Source organism: Eptatretus burgeri, chromosome 14, assembly GCF_056783735.1.
Source record: "Eptatretus burgeri isolate ZD-2024b chromosome 14, Ebu_testis_v1, whole genome shotgun sequence".
NCBI lineage: Eukaryota > Metazoa > Chordata > Myxini > Myxiniformes > Myxinidae > Eptatretus > Eptatretus burgeri.
The window spans coordinates 56594995-56599994 of NC_140974.1; the positions used below are offsets into that span (position 1 = coordinate 56594995).

Here is a 5000-nt window from a genome sequence, read left to right on the forward strand (position 1 = left end):
CTGGCTCACTGCTCACCTCCACTAATCTGTTCCTCCTTTCTCTCCCATGTGGAACCAACTTCCTGACTGTTCCCATCATGTACAGCCTTTTTGGCTGCTGGTTGCATCATTGGTAAGGGGCACGGAAATGCCGTTGATGCAGTGCCCCTATTGTCAGTATGCTGGTGCTCATTTCGCCGACCGAGGAAGGATGACAGGCTGAGTCAATCCCGTGGTGTTAATTCAGTGGCCAACGGAGCTCGAACTCAGGACCCTGGGATCCCAAGCCACCACCCGAACCGCAAAGCCAACGCCAGGCTCTTCCTGACTGTTTCGTCCCATTCTTCCCTTCATGGCTTGAGCCACCTGTTCATCACCATCTCAAGTCGTCCCCCATCCATGCTCATGCTCCCATTTACCCCAAAATAACCCCATTCCCAAGCATTCCGTTTTTTCAAGTTGTTGTGACCCACCTCTCCTCATCTTTTCTTTTGGTTTATTCCATTTTCTGTTTCATGTCGACCTTCCTCCTTCCTCTTTTGCTGTTTCATTGAGCTTGTGTGCAACTTCTTCACCACCATGTGTCCTTCTCTTCCTCCCTTGATCTCAGCATCACTTCCATTCTGATGGTGTTTCCCCCTTTCCATTTTGTTCCCCACATTCTGTTATTGAAACAATAATTTAACAGGGAATGAATTGCATCAGTAAAATGACCTTTGGGGACATTCAATGTTCCTGCTGCGTGACATGTCAGCAATAAATAAATAAATAAAAGTTTAGGCCCCTATGAGATTTGAACTCATGACCCCTGGTTTACAAGACGAGTGCTCTCACCCCTGAGCTAAGGAGCCGCGATGACTGATCACTTTGGTCGATGGTGATCATGTTGTTCACCTGACAAAGGATTTCATCAAAAAGGACAACACCTTTGGAAAAGAGCCTGAAGCTGGCTGTCCCCTCTGCTCCATCCCAGTGAAGATTGAATTTAAACATCCATTGATATGTCACAAGAACAGCCACTCAGTGGTTGTGCGCATGCACCTTCATCACATTCCTGTTTCCATGTACAAAGATGGCTGAGACCAGTGGACCACACTCCCACTGCCTGCACAGTTCACACCAAAACCACCTGCTGCACTCACCCCACTCTCACCAAGTTTGAAAGTTCCCTCAGTGTCTGTAACTTCACTCTCACACGAACCTCCATCTTGGATGTGTGATATAGCCTGCGGGCCTGCGGGGCAGGGCATGGTTGTGGGGGAGTGGTCTGCGTGGTCATCGTGTCTGCCAGGGATATAAGTAGTGCGCGCCGCCTGAGGCGTTGTAGTGATGCCGTAGTCGCCCGGCTTGTGAGTGTACTGAGTACGTAATAAAGGAGAGCTGCGGGCAAAGTACACCCGCGCTCGCGCTTGGGCAACACAGCCCGGCTCGACTGTTCCCCCGCTCGTGTCTGCCTGCTAAGCATCTCTATCACGACACCACAGTTGGCTGACGAGGATCTTCGGATCGGCATGTGCAGGGCGGCAGCGAATAACCCATGCGGTTCCAGGCTACGGAGCCAAGGGTCTCGTCAGCGCGAGCATGGCAGAAGGTCAGTGCACGGCCCACGAACGTGTGCCCGCCTTCGTCGGAGTCGACTTCGGCCACGTCGAGTGGGCAACGGCCGCACTCAGTGTTCGTTTTATTGAGGCACGACAAATCGGGGGAATGATTTCTGCAAGGCCACGGCAAAAGAACGAGGACACGCAGTTCGGCTCGAACGCGGTGTTGGACGTCGCGCAAGCTCTGAAGAATGTCCGGGGTCACGATGGTCGGTGCGCAGCAGGTGGTCCGGAGGTCAGCACGATGTGCCAGGCGCGTACGGCCGCGTGCACGGTCTGCGGCGCGGGTCGTGGACGGCTTTTGCGATACGATCACTCGGACGGCGGTCTGAGCACTCGGGGGCGTCTACGGTGTGTGTGCCGAGAGTCATCGCCCATCATGACAGTCATTGCAAAGTGCGAAGTGCGAAGCGATCCTTCCGTCCTGGGTCGAGACCTCCTGCCGTTGCGGTGTTCGGTGCATGGCGTACACGGTAACGCCCCGGATCGAGTTTTGCGGCCTGGGCACAGAGATTCCAGCGACCCGGAGCGGGAGATGCTGCCGGTGTTAGACCTGCTTCCAATTGATCCGGAGGTGACAAGATCAGTGGCAGGGGAGGTTGAGGTGACCGGGGCACTGATGCTGCCCATGTTGAGCCTGGTTTCAGTTGGTCCGATAGTGACAGGGCCGATGCCAGGGAAGGTCGAAGTGATCGGGGCACTGATCGGGTGTCGAGTTGAGTCCACTCGTGCTGCCATCGCATCGCACGCGTGTGCCGGTGAAGCGCTGCCGGCGGTTGGCGGGGCGCACGTCGTGATTGCCCAGCGGGGCCAGCGGGTTGTGCTTCCGAGGTTCGTGGTGCGAGGGGAGGGGCCCGTCCTTTTGGGTCGGGACTGGCTGGCGCACCTCGGGCTGGATCTCCAGTTCGTACCTCTAGGTGTGCCGGTGCTCTCTTCGATGCTTTCGTCGAGACCCGAGGGCGAGGTTCTGGCGGCGGGAGCCGCATCGATGCAACGGGAGCGGCCGTTCGTTGCTGCCTGCAGCGGTGGTGTGCGGTGCGGAAGCAGCGGGAGCCGTGCCAGCTCTCGCGATGAGCTCTCGCGCGTCGGCTGCGTTCATGGTGCGAGGTGCGCCTGTATTGTTTGGGCAGCTTCGACGGGTTGCGGTGAGCCCGTGGCGTTAAAGGAAGTCGCGAGTCACAACATCGAGTCAACAACCAAGAGACGAACTCGTGATGTGGGTTATGGGTTGCTGTTCATTGCATTTTTGTTTTTCACTGCTCGAGTGATGCGGTTTAACGTTGTTGAAATAAATGCCAACAGTTCATGTGTGAGGATAGGTTTGGCTGAGATCAATCGATGGGATTTGTATTATGATCAATGTGATGTGGGGGCTTTGGGAGCGGTGGGGGCGAATAAAGACGGTTTATTGACCTCCAGTTGCCCCAGGCCACGGGTAGTTGTTTTGTCAGGTGCTGGGATTTTATCAAAAGAACGCGCTGTACGGAAAAATGAGTTTGCAATGGTTCCAGTGCTGTTCCTATTGATTTATGACGAGCCTGTAGTTAAAGTGTGGTTTGGATGGAGTTGCGACCGTCTAACTGCCGTGGGGGTCTCGGAGATCGACTCGAAGCCGGGACTCGTGCGCTGGTCGGCGTTATCCCCACCTCTGCTTTCAGCAAGGTCAGACGGTGCCTAGCGCCTGGGGCGCGGCTCCCTGGGTTCGCTCAAGGCCGTTTTGGCCATGCGGTGGAATCTCAACTGATTGTGGTGCGTGGGTTGTTGTGGAGTGTTTGTTGCTTCCAGCCAAGGGCGCTGTTCAGCGCCCCCACCAAGGTCAGTCGGGTCTGGCGGTGGCGCCGCGGGTTCCAGACAGCGGGGGTCCGACCTCGGAAGGTTTATCTGTTTCAGGTCTGGCTGGGGAAGAGGTGCCGCCTTGTGGGCCGGAGGCGTTTGATGGTGGCGGGGGAGGTTTGCTCGGGAGGTCGCCGCGACCTCGGCAAAGGCCGTGTTTGCGTGAGCCGCCTGGGGGCGTTTTTGCTGCGTAGCGCTGCTGTGCTTCTCGCCTTGCTGCTTCATATCGGTGACGCGGTCAGAGTTTGGTGGGTGCTTTGTGCACCTCCGTCTTCGGAACCTGGCCGTTGCTGCTCCACTCGCTCGCATCGACACATTATATGATGTGATGTGCTTTTATGCTATGCTGCTTCTTTTTTGTACCTTGTCTGCTTTATACCGTGGTATTTCGTGCTGTTTATGCTTATTATGATGGTGATCATATAATAATCATGGTTTTAGGGGGGAGGAGTGTGGTATAGCCTGCGGGCCTGCGGGGCAGGGCATGGTGGTGGGGGAGTGGTCGGCGTGGTCATCGTGTCTGCCAGGGATATAAGTAGTGCGCGCCGCCTGAGGCGTTGTTGTGGATGCCGTAGTCGCACAGCTTGTGAGTGTACTGAGTACGTAATAAAGGAGAGCTGCGGGCAAAGTACGCCCGCGCTCGCGCTTGGGCAACACAGCCCGGCTCGACTGTTCCCCCGCTCGTGTCTGCCTGCGAAGCATCTCGATCATGACACTACAGTATGTTTCCCCACAAATGGTAAACAAGTTCGTTCAGACATCTCATTCTCTCGCCTCATTGTTTTTCTCTCTGTTTCCCATTAAAACCCATTATGACGTTCATCAGCTGTTTCCTTGTGTTCCCTCATTCTTCCATTAATTTTGCGAATGGCGGTTCCAAACGGAACGCCTCGAATCCTTCAGTTTAACTTCCCTCTGAATGATGTCTCGTCCTGCTTGCCCAACGCCAGGGAGGTGGTCAATGGCTGGGTTGGGATTCCAACCCTGGAAAGGTAGCTCAAAGTGGAATGTGCAATGCTTGGAGAGTCTGAGCTATCCTGGCAGGCGATAAAATAAGAAAATGCATTGTTTGATTCCTTGAAATACTTCACTTTTACAATGCTTAAGTTGTGTGACGTCATCATGTCGACGTCATCCTGATTCAACACACGTGCTTTCTACTTGTGTGACTGGGATCAAAGAGTACCGAAGACTTGCAACCTTTTATTGTGACTTCGCCTCAAGAATGAAACATTTTATTGTGATGACTGTCGAAAGAATACAGGTCAACTGGGAAAGTCCTTGGGAAGAGTGTTGAGGGCGGTGTGTCTGGGCATGATTTCCGCCCTTGTCGGTGAATACTTTTTTTTTTCCTTCATTTGATGACGTCACACACGATGGGATCACCTTGCCAACTGCCAGATTATTTGTCACGTGCGCACAACACGTCCAGGCCAGGTGAATTCAGGCAAACAAGCAATCAGAAAATTCACAATATCATTACAGTTCATTCAGGGAGAGCACACGAAGGGACATTCTTCGTAAATAAACTTCTTCAAAGTGAACGTCAACAGAATTTATAAAATAAGAACTGAAAAATATCTCTCG

General features: G+C 53.8%; 1 non-coding gene across 1 annotated transcript; it reads right to left on the reverse strand.

Moving 5' to 3' along the window:
* Positions 1–757: 757 nt before the first annotated feature.
* Positions 758–830, reverse strand: TRNAT-UGU (transfer RNA threonine (anticodon UGU)). The gene has a single exon. It is a non-coding gene; the product is annotated as a tRNA-Thr (tRNA).
* Between the last annotated feature and the right edge of the window lie 4170 nt (positions 831–5000).